Genomic DNA, 11,921 nt, shown 5'->3' on the forward strand with positions numbered 1-11,921 from the left:
TTAATGATAAATCAATCAAATGCTTGATTGAAATGGTCGTAAATGCTCGATTTGGGCTAAATGAGGGAAGTATGGAGGTTCCTTGTATCTAGACAACTTGGGCATGAAATTGTGCACTCTTAAAAGCCTCTTGAAGGTCTAGAGGATCTCAAATTCGTGCCCAACAAGGTTGGTAAAGATATGTTGCTGTTTTAATGCGATTGAGTGCAAATAAGGAAAGTCATCTTTTAGATGAATTAGCATGATCTTGTGTGGGTTGGTGTAGCTAGGGGAGTGCTCAAGAGACTCTTGATGAAGTAGAGGATCTTCAGTTCTGATTTCCACATCACTAGGTTGCAATAATTGATGCAAGAAGTGCATCAATTGACGCAGCTAGGGATTTGGTGGAGACGTGAGGTTGCATCGATCAACGCAAGGCGCAGTGTCGACCGTGACGACGAGGAGTGTCGGTCGACGCATGTGTTCAAAGTTGTCTGGTTAGCTTGTTTTCGTGTATTGTTTGTGTTTGTATTTTCGATTGTGTGTATAGCCCAGTAGATGGGAGGATCGCCTCACAAAGTATTTGTGATAATACTCACTTATCTCAATTTTTGTTTGGAGTGCAGGTAAAAGCAAAGTGTGATCGTGGAATCTAGGCGGTGAAGAGGAGGATGTTCTAGTGGCTCGTTTATATAGAGTCTGGTTTCTATTAGGTTGCTAGAGATGGATCATTAAGATATTGTTAGGATGTTCGTTTACTGTTCTTGACAATGCTGATGTTTGGTTATTGGTTTATTAATTATTAGATTAATTAGAGTATTGCTGCTTGAATGTTGTTATTTATTTATGCTGTTTATATTGATTCGGGTAGCCGGGTATAATGTTGTTAAGTATGAAATCACTACTTTAATACTTTACTAAAAACAAAAAAAATGGATTGGGTTGTTTCATTTCATAACATCTTCCCAACGAAAGAAATTAGAGATATATTGAATCATTTTTTTTGGCTTTACATTCATTTTGGATACATATACATAACCTTTTGTATACAATAACCATTTAAAAAAAAGAAAAGAAGGGAAATATTTAACTTTCATATATTGTATCATTAAATTAAATTGGTAAAAATGTGGAGTAAAGTAAACAGTGTTTTGATTACATTGACTAGATTATATAAATAAGCATCTTTGCATATTTTAATTTCTTTTTATATTTGACATTAAATTATAAGAAATGTTATTCCTTATTTTTAAGAGAATCCACTCTAAAAAATTTAACTTTATTTTAGATAATTCATTTAGAATTCTCAACAAACATTGCTACAATATACCCCTTTAAGCTTTTAAATGAACTCACTTTTTTTTTTCTTTTTATTACCCTAATACTTTTTAAACATTGCCACACTGACATCAAAAATTTATCACTAAAAATCCTAGAAATGAGGTTGTCAAAGATAAAAGTCACAAATCAATTAGGAAAACATTCTTTTTTATCTATACCATGAGAAACTATATTCAACAAGTAGTACTCACCTTACAATCATTTCATTGTTAAATTTAGAATTAGTGCTCTATCAACAATTATGTAGTTAAATGTAACCGGCAGCAACCTGCACACATCTGTGTTTACAATGAAGCTTTGAAATTAATCTGTTTGACACTTTTAGGTTACATGATTAAACAGAAACAAATCATCAATTCTGAACCAGTTGATTTATACAATAGTTCATATTTATACAAAAAGAGAAGATTTTGTATCAAAAAATTTGACTGCCAACTTTAATAGCAATTGCCATGAGATTCATGTAAGAAACTACATGATTAAACAGAAATTTGAGAGATGAAGAGGCAGTGATGAGAGATAAAACGTGACGTATGGGTTTGGTGATATTAGACAATGGGCATCGCTTTTTTACTAATGCAAGTAGCACAGTTTTGAGAACAAAACTCTTCAACCAAATAGCCAAGTCTACAAGTTTTGTTCTTTGTCCTTATTTACTAAATAATATTGAAAGTAATATTAGTTTTGTGGCTCGAAATTAAGGAAATGCAAATTTAGGAAAGTTAATACTGACGTATGTTTCAAGTTTGGAATTGGATAGAGGACAACTATGAAAGCATTTCACAGAAAAAATGCCATACGGAGTCCCAACTCCCATATAAAGTTGAAGAGTTGGCTTAAGCTACACGGCACTTTGATTTTTCTATTGTCCTCACTAAACTCCAAATTTCTAATTTCTTAAAACATGATGTTTTTAGGGGAATTTTTTAGGGGCCAAGAAGAACGAGTTTATGGTCTCTCAAGTCAAGTCTATTGCATTTTGGAAGGACTTATAAGATTTTTAGCAGGGAAGATTTTTCTTCAAAAAGACTTCAAATCATCAAGTCAATTGAGCTTCATGTGTATGTTTTATATATATATATATATATATATATATATTTTAGTGACCTGCAACACTAATTTACCATCACTACTTCATATTACTTTTTTCATTTTCACAAATATGAAAGCTTTCTTGTCTAATCAGAAAATGAGCTTCCTTCTTCGTTCCATCTGTTTCCTTTTTCTCGTTTCAAGTTTTCGAAACACGTTTGTTTCTTCTACACAACACTTTTGTCATCCCGACCAAAGGGATGCTCTTCTTGAGTTCAAGAGTGAGTTTTTGATTCAGAAACCTGATTGGGTTGATCCAGATGTGTTTTCTTACCCGAAGACAGAATCATGGGTGAATAAAAGTGACTGCTGTTCTTGGGATGGTATCACCTGTGCTGCTAAGTCGGGCAAAGTGATCAGGCTAGACCTTAGTTACAGCAACCTCCATGGCCCGCTTAAATCTAAGAGCAGTCTCTTTAGAATGCGTCATCTCCGTGATTTGAACCTTGCTTACAACAACTTCACCGGTTCGCCAATCCCAGCCGAATTTGACAAACTCATGGGGATAGAAAGACTTAATCTCTCCCGGTCTTCACTATCAGGCCAAATTCCAATCAACCTTCTTCAGCTAACCAAGTTGGTGTCTCTCGATCTTTCATCTTCTTTTTCTTCATTTTTATCCATTGATGGATCCTTTCTTCATCTACTTGCTCAAAATTTGAGGAATCTTAGAGAACTCGATATGACCGATGTAAACATTTCTTCAGAAATCCCCCACGAGTTTTCAAACATGCGATCTCTAAGATCTCTACATCTTGAAAATTGCAAACTGTCTGGAGAATTCCCAAGTAGTGTTCTTCTGATACCGAGCTTAGAGTCCATTAGATTAAGCTTCAATTCAAATCTGAGAGGCAATTTGCCCGTTTTTCGTGAAAATAACTCTTTGGTAGAGCTGTCCACTAAAGGCACAGCCTTTTCAGGAAAGATTCCGTTTTCACTTGGGAACCTTTCTCATCTCTCTATTCTCGATCTTGGTTATAATAATTTTGTTGGTGAAATCCCATCTTCAATTGGCAATCTAAATCAATTGACTGTTTTTGCTGTTTCGGGTAACAAGCTCAATGGAAATTTGCCAGTTTCGATACTCAATTTTACCCAACTACGTAGACTCTGGCTCTCTTCAAATCAATTCACAGGTTTCCTTCCACCAAACATCAGCCAATTCTCCAAATTAGAGTCTTTTTTTGGTGGAGATGATTCTTTTACGGGAGACATTCTTTCCTCCCTACTCAAGATTCCCTCATTGACCGACATCTTTTTGAGTTATAACAAATTCAGCGATTTTACTTGGATTGGGAATATCTCTCTCTTCTTGCCTAATTTACGACAATTTTCTATTGAAAGTAGAAATTACAACAAATTCATTGGTCCAGGAGTTGACTTAAATGTCTTCTCGCCTCTTAAGAAGCTTTACTCGTTATTTTTCTCAAGCATTCCTCTTTCAACAACAAACATCACTTCTGATTTGGATTTTCTACCAAATTTGGCATATTTGTACTTGGGAGGCTGCAACATCACTGAGTTCCCTGAGTTCATAAGAAACGGAAGAAAACTAAAAATACTAGCTCTTTCCAACAACAAAATCAAAGGTCAAGTACCAGACTGGTTGTGGAGACTGCCAGAGTTGTCCACTGTGGATCTCTCTAACAACTCTCTCAGCGGTTTTAATGGATCCTCAAAAGTTTCTCCTGAGAGTCAAATCAGTAATGTTGATCTAAGCTCAAATGATTTTCAAGGACCACTCTTCATCCCACCTTCAAAGCATCTCAATTATTTTTTTGGTTCTAAGAATAACTTCACCGGGGAGATACCTCGATCAGTATGTGGACTAAGCTCTCTAGTGGTTCTAGATCTATCAAACAACAACCTCAACGGCTCAATTCCTCGGTGCTTAGAGACTCTGGTGATTAGTTCTCTTTCAGATCTAAATCTCCGTAATAACAAACTCAGCGGCATTCTTCCCGAAATATTTCATAACGCCAAGAGCTTAATAACACTTGATGTCAGTCAAAACCGATTAGAGGGCAAAATTCCGGCTTCTCTTGGTGGTTGCTCTGCCTTGGAAGTTTTGAACGTGGGAAACAACACATTCAAAGACATGTTTCCCTTCCACTTGAATTATTTGCAGAAGCTTCAAGTTCTCGTCATTCGCTCTAACAAGTTTAATGGCACATTACATAATTCTGATGGGGTTTGGTATGGGTTTCCTCAGTTGAAAATCATTGATGTATCACATAATCATTTCTTCGGTACATTGCCATCTGATTACTTTTTGAACTGGACTGTGATGTTCTCAAATAGAGATAATGATACGGAACCAAAGTACATCGAGAGTCCTTCAGGAGGCTACTACTTTTCACTTGTCTTGATGAATAAAGGAATCTCAATGGAGATGGAACGTATCCTTACAATCTACACGGCCATCGATTTTTCAAGAAACCAACTCCATGGACCGATTCCTGATTCCATTGGTCTGATGAAGGAGCTTCGTATTCTCAACATGTCTAACAATGCTTTCAACGGCCACATCCCATCTACTATGGCAAACTTGACGAATCTCGAGTCACTAGACCTATCCCAAAACAAGATTTCTGGTGAGATTCCTTCAGAGCTTGGAACCCTCTCTTCTCTCGAAGTGATAAACGTTTCACATAACCAGCTTGTAGGTTCCATACCACAAGGCACACAATTTCAACGACAAAATTGCTCCTCCTATGAAGGAAACCCCGGACTTAATGGTCCTTCCCTTAAGGATGTTTGCAGAGATATCAAAACGCCAACACTACCACAACCCGAACTGGTGGCGAGAAAAGAAGAAGAAGAAGAAGAATCATTCAGTTGGATGGCAGCAGGTTTAGGCTTTGCGCCTGGAGTTGTATTTGGGCTGGCAATGGGATACATAGCAGTTTCATACAAGCATGAGTAGTTCATGAAGAGATTTGGCCGAAACAAGCAACAAAACATCAGAACTCGTTAAGTCACTCATCTATGCATTCTCTCTTCCTTAACGCATTGTTGTTATGTTCATTAAAATTTTGTTGTATTTCAAGTTTTAAGCGTGTGCTGAATCAAGTTTTGTAAACTATTATTAAACCAAATTAAGACAGGCAAAAAAAGAAAAGTTGGTGAATAATAGAACTTTTACAATTTCATTAGATAATTTGACTTTGGTAGATCCACTTGATATAGCGAAATTGAGTTCATCGAGGTCGACTGAATACGTCTTTTCCACGATGAGTCTAGCAGCCACCATGAAAATGCTAAGGCAAACTAAGTGGAGAGGTGTTTGTTTTTTGTTGTTGCGTGCGGAACACAGTTCCAGTCCAGTGTCTAGCTAACATCTGCGTAACTATGTATACGTCTCCAAGAAGAGCAGCAAGATGCAAAGGTGTGTCTCCGTGTGCGTTGCGGGAACAGAGGAGGGACGGTTGGAGCTCAATAATCTTAGAGACGAGTTCTCGGTGACCAAGCTTCGCAGCCATGTGCGGAAACGTGTGTTGTTTGTGTTTTGCTCCTCGCTTCTCTCCTCCAGCGACGATTCGCTCTCTTCGACCAAAGTCACCAAACCAAGAAAAGTTGGAAGGTCATTTCGAAGGATCGCATGGAAGATCGGCTGCATCCTTTGTCAAGAAAACTAGAGCAAAACAGTAAGAAACATGATCTTAACCAAGCTAAGTGGTATTAGACCACAAGAGTTCTTAGCATCTTGACATTTTGGCCCTAAATGATGCATGTTACATGGCGTCCAAAAATTGGTTGTCCGTGACCAACAATATTCAATCACTTCCTCAAGTCCTTAATTTCTACACCCATGTTTTATCAAATCAGAATAAATGATGTGCATGAGTATCCTTTGAAGCTATTTATACAAATTCGGCATCTGATCCGTTCTAATTATCTTAAGATATTATACATTAGTGTGGGAAAATAGAGTGTCAATCCATATTTCCAAATGTTCCATCTTCTAACCTTAAATCAAACCATATTTTTTTTTATTCCTATATATCATCTTTAAGGCATCCAATTTCCTGAAAACGTAAATCCATCAATTTTTTATGATCCGACAAGTGAAGTCGGTATACTACCATGTTTTTCGGTTCATACATTTCGGAAAACCCCCTTGAGTAGTTGAGTTATGCCTTCAGTCTATTGCGTAGTAAACTTAATATTAACGCAGATATTGGCATTAGAATCTGGAAAATTTACAAAAGACAGAAAAAAGGAACGGTGCATCTGAGAGAAGTTTCGGAAATGTGGCACAATCACGAAAACGCGCGGCTCAGGAACCTCGGTTTACTGCAAAAAAACGTGTGAACGCTCTCTCTCACGTCAGACGACGAAACCGTTGCGACAAAAAAAAGCGTTGGTTTGCAGGTGTATGGTTCACTCACGCCACACCAAAATACTCTGTTTTGGTCTGGCTTGCAATACTCAATCGTTTAACGACAGGGGATCGAATGCGGCAATGGTCCTCACAAGTTGATGATTCATGTCGTGACCCACACGAAACTCGTGATCATCTCTTTTTTACCTGCTCTTATGCTACGGAAGTTTGGACATGGCCCACTGCGAAGCTCCTCCAGGATTCCTTTACAACAGACTGGGAGACCCTCCTCTTCCTCCTCACGGATGCCACTTTGGGGAAGGATACTCTGGTTCTGCTTAGGTATGCATTCCAAGCTGCAGTCCATCACTTTTGGAAGGAAAGAAACAGTCGCCGTCACGGAGATAACCCAACACCTCCGACTTTGCTCACCAAGCACCTTAACAGACAAATTTGAAATAGGTTCCTCTCAATTCAATCCGGCGGTCGCCACTAAGGATGTGTGGCTCTCTGGCTAGGCTCAAGATAAAAAGCTCTTGTTTATACAGTTTTATCCAATTTTCTACCTTATAGTTTAACAATGTTAAGATCCCACACTTAAAACACTAAAAACACTTGTTGCATTCTATTGTAAAAAGTTTTTTCAAATAAATTTTACATTTTATTAAAAAAAAAAAAATTTACATGTCAGCTAAATCAGCTCAGCCGCCCTCTTTTAAAGATTTTTTTTTCTTTTTTCTTTCTGGATTCTCTCATGCCACGTGGATAAATAGTGATACGTGGATAAAGAGTAAGGGATGAGAGCCGCGTCGGTTAACCCAAGACGGAAGACTTAAGTTTTTGACGGCAGGAGGAGACCCAAGATCGTCAGTGAGTCATGAGAGGTCATTTTTTTATCTTTTATTAAACGACTTGGTCAACAGTCGACACTTACGCCTTGATTAATGGATTGGCTTATCTTTTGTTTTCTTCTTGTGCCCACAGATTCTTCTACTACTACTGTGAACTGTCTTACTAATTAAAGAAAGTTTAAACATCATTATCATTAGTAGTCTATGTTAATTATTTAATAACGATTATAGCTCACGTTGTATTCAAAAGTTCTTTCTCCTTTCTTATACCGGAACCAGGATATATACTAACTTTAACTTTAAAGAGTGATTATATAGACAACAAATGACTTGATTAGTTAATTCCCTTTCCTAATACAAAAAATAATAGCAAGTGGATATAACGATCTAACAAAAGAATCTGCGTGAGTAACAAAACGTATTCCACAAGAGAGATTTGGGATATTTTCACTCAACCGGTATAACTAGACATGCAAGTGCTTTTTAGAGATTTTCTTCTCTATCCTTTTTTTTTAATCTTTTTTTTTTAATTAAAGAATCTGCATGTTCGAAGCTTCTATATATAGCATATATATATAGCTATTGATGAGCCAGAAACGTACGTTACAAAGAATAAAGTGTGCACGGACGTTTTACAAACATATATAAACACGTAAATGTGGATCGGAATATGGGATAGAGAAAACCTTTATCTTAGATCCCCAAACTTTCAGGGATCCTCAAATACGGCTCCATTCCACCCAAACTTGTAATCCCAAGGACCTACTGCATCTCCAATTTTGTCTCCTTCGAAACTTTGTGACCAAATTGGAGCGATGATTTGCTAAAATTTATCTGTTGACCTAATGCCTCCTCACAGCTTTTCGGGACCCCTAAGATAACCTCACATTCGTCCTTCGAAGCTTTACAAAAAAACAAACTATCATCCGCATAAAGGAGATGAGTGATGGGCAGATATTGATTTGCCACTTTGATGCAAGTGATCAATTTATCCATCTCTGCCCTCTGAATATTGGCAATAAGGATTTCCGTACATATAATAAATAAGTAAGGTGATAACGGATCTCCCTGCCTCAAATCCCGGGCTGGCTTGATATGCACGTTCGGTTGTCCATTCTGTAACACTCGATACTCCACCGATGTAACACAGAACATGATCTAAGAAATCCATTTCCCCAAAAAACTCATTTTCCGAAGCACCTGCTCAACAAACCCCCATTCGACTCGATCATACGTCTTGCTCATATCTGTCTTGATGACCATAAATTTTGCTTTGCAAGATTGATTAGTATGAAGCCCCTGAAACATCTTCTGAGCAATCAAAATATTATCTGAATTCAATCGGCATGGGACAAATGCAGATTGAGTTTCTCAAATAAGATCTGGTAGCAATATTGTAAAATTTTAGAAATAATCTTGTAGCCCACATTACACAAGCTAATCGGCTCCAACTCTACCATCCGGGTCGGTTTCGGCACTTAAGGAATTAAAAAAATTTGTGTTTTGTTCGACCTTGCATCAAAACACCCTTGATCAAAGAAGAAATTAACGAGAAGGAGCAAATCCGTCTTCACCACACTCCATGCCTTTTGAAAAACTAAAGCTATCATCCCATCCGGCCCGGGAGCTTTGTCCGGATGCATCATAAACAAAGCTGCCCTGACCTCCTTCTCTGTTGCGGGACTGGTAAGACGGGCATTAATCTCATCCAAAATCATTGTATCTACTTTTCTTAAAATGTCATCACAATTCGCCAGATTAATTGAAGCAAACAACTCCTCAAAATATGACACCGTTGTATTGCAAATTACATCGTCATCCATTGACCAGACATCATTTTTATCAAAAAGTCCAACTATCCTATTTCGAGTCGTACGTTGCTTCGTTTGGGCATGGAAATATGTGGAATTCTTATCATCCACCCGCATCCATCTATTCCGACTTTTCCAGTACCAATAAATCTTTTCCTCACGATATGCCTCCCGCAACAATGTAGTTAACTCAATAATTTCTTCTAGAGTCAGTTGCATCATCCGCTTGTTCCATGGTTAGCTGCTGTTTGAGGACCTCAATTGTGTCCCGTCAGACTGAAACTTGTGTCTTTCTCCACCTCGAAATAGAACGCCGACAATTTACCACCTTGTCAACGAAATCCCCCTGCTGTTGATGTTCATCAGCAGTCCAACCCGAAGAGATAGCACCCATTAAACCATCCTTGCCAAGCCACCGTCTATCAAACACAAACCGTCGCCTTCCCGTCAGTACTTTACTCCTATAAAAGCGAACAAGAGCTTATAATCGGAAATAATCATAGGCAAATATTCTATTACAATATCCGAAAAAATAATATGTCAGTCCTCATTTCCTAGCACATCTACTCCTTAGAAATAAAAAAAATGGCTACGTAAAAACACCTCAAAATTAGTTTAAAGGTACTTTCATATTATTTTTTTCTTTTTTTAACACCCTCCCTAAATAGCCAATATAGATGCCCTTACAATTAATAGTTCCCTAAAATATCTATGATAAATGATTTTATTAAAATCCCTAGTGAAACATTCCTGAATCGTGATAGATAACCAAAACATTGGGATACTCAAGCTCAACTATTCCGACATTTGGCTCTCGAAGTAGCCGATTTTCTATGTATTTTAATATTTAACTAGACTATTCGTTTCATCGTCCTTGAGCTCTTAAAATCAATTAATTGGGTTTCGTATATGAAGTGTACATTATCTAGTAGGTTTACACCCTCTAAAGCTCTATCTATCTGTCCTGCGGCACTTTCGAATCTTTTCTTTTCTCTTATGTTTAAGCTAATTATTAATAGGATGTAAATGGTTAATGGGCAAAAAAAATAATCTGACTACTGAAATCAGAATCGACGGAATCTCACAGTTCTGTTTTCTCCTCTTTCTCGCCTCTCACTCTTCCCCACTCTCCCCTCTTATCTGTTCAGCTACCACTAGAAAACCTAATTAATCTCACTTTTGTTTTCATGGTGTTTCATTGACCAACAATGGAGATCTTAAATCAATATTTCGTCTGTAAAAAGATTACGTTAACATTGTTCAAAATCATAACAATTTGATGTGGGAAATTGAAAAATCGTGATAGTTCATGTATTTTTTTATCACCTATAAAATATTTTAAGTATTTTTCTAACAACAAAAAAAGTTTGTTTTTTTTCTAGCAAATATTAAATAAGTCATGTATTTTTTTGGCATTTTTCCTTTTTTTGTTTCATCTTTCTAATTTAAAAATATGAGAAACACACTCTTCTATTTTTGATTATTGTCATCTAATTTAAAAATATATTATTTATTTTCATATCTAATTTGTTTGTAAGATGTGACATATTGTCATGCAATTTTCTTTTAAATTTACTTTGTGGTCTCTTTTTAATATGGGGCATTTTCAAAAAGACCCTCTTTTCCATATATCTTTTTAAAAATACTCCTTCATGTTGACCATTTTTAAAACTACCTCTTTTTATGTACAAAATGACCAAATTACCCTTTCTTTGAATGACAACAAGAATGTACAGTTACCAAAATCAAAAAAAAAATCCCGCCAAAAATAAAAAAATTTCCCGCCAAAATCGAAATTTTTTTCCGTCAAAATTTGTTTTTCCGCCAAATTTTTGAAAATTTATACCATTTAAAAACCTTGTAAACGCTTTTAAAAACCTTGTAAATTTGTTTACAAGGTGCTTAAAAACCTTACAAAAACCTTGTAAAAACGTTTAAAAGGTGTTTAAAAACATTTTGAAACCCTTTTAAAAACCTTATAAAAACCTTCTAAAACCGTTTAAAAAGTGTTTAAAAAACTTTTTAAACCCTTTTAAAACTCTTTTAAAAATCTAGTAAAAGCGTTTACAAGGACGAAAACAAAAGTCAAAGGGTTTGTCACAAGGTCGAGAGAAGGGAAAGTTCCTTTTTTCGTTAAGTGGTGAGAACGGAACTTTCAGATTCTGTAATTTCAGTCGATTCTTATACCTTATCTCTTTTTATATCTATTGCCATCGCCTAATGAAGTCTGGGAATCACCGTAAACATCCTGATTTGCTGACTGAAACGAAGAGCAATACGAATCAGTTTTGGGATGGCAGATAAGTTTTCGGATTGCAGATAGCCATTAATTTTCCAATCGGAATGGAAATCTATTTTGTCATAGAGGTTAGCTTAAATCTCTGTTCATCCTATTTAATTGTTCGGCTTTAAAAAACCTATTTGATAAATTGCTTTTAACAGTTTATTAATTTACATTAGAATGTCGATCCCTTTTCTTTCGATTTCTGAATGTGTGATTTGGTGTGTAATCTCACATGCAGA

At 36.5% G+C, this 11,921-nt stretch overlaps 1 pseudogene; it reads left to right on the plus strand.

Annotated features, from left to right (window-relative positions):
• The first annotated feature begins 2,411 nt into the window (after nucleotides 1-2,411).
• Nucleotides 2,412-5,564, plus strand: LOC147947854 (receptor-like protein 7 pseudogene; annotated as a pseudogene).
• Nucleotides 5,565-11,921: the final 6,357 nt, after the last annotated feature.

Source organism: Camelina sativa, chromosome 3 (genome assembly GCF_030686135.1).
Source record: "Camelina sativa cultivar CO46 ecotype springtype chromosome 3, ASM3068613v1".
NCBI lineage: Eukaryota > Viridiplantae > Streptophyta > Magnoliopsida > Brassicales > Brassicaceae > Camelina > Camelina sativa.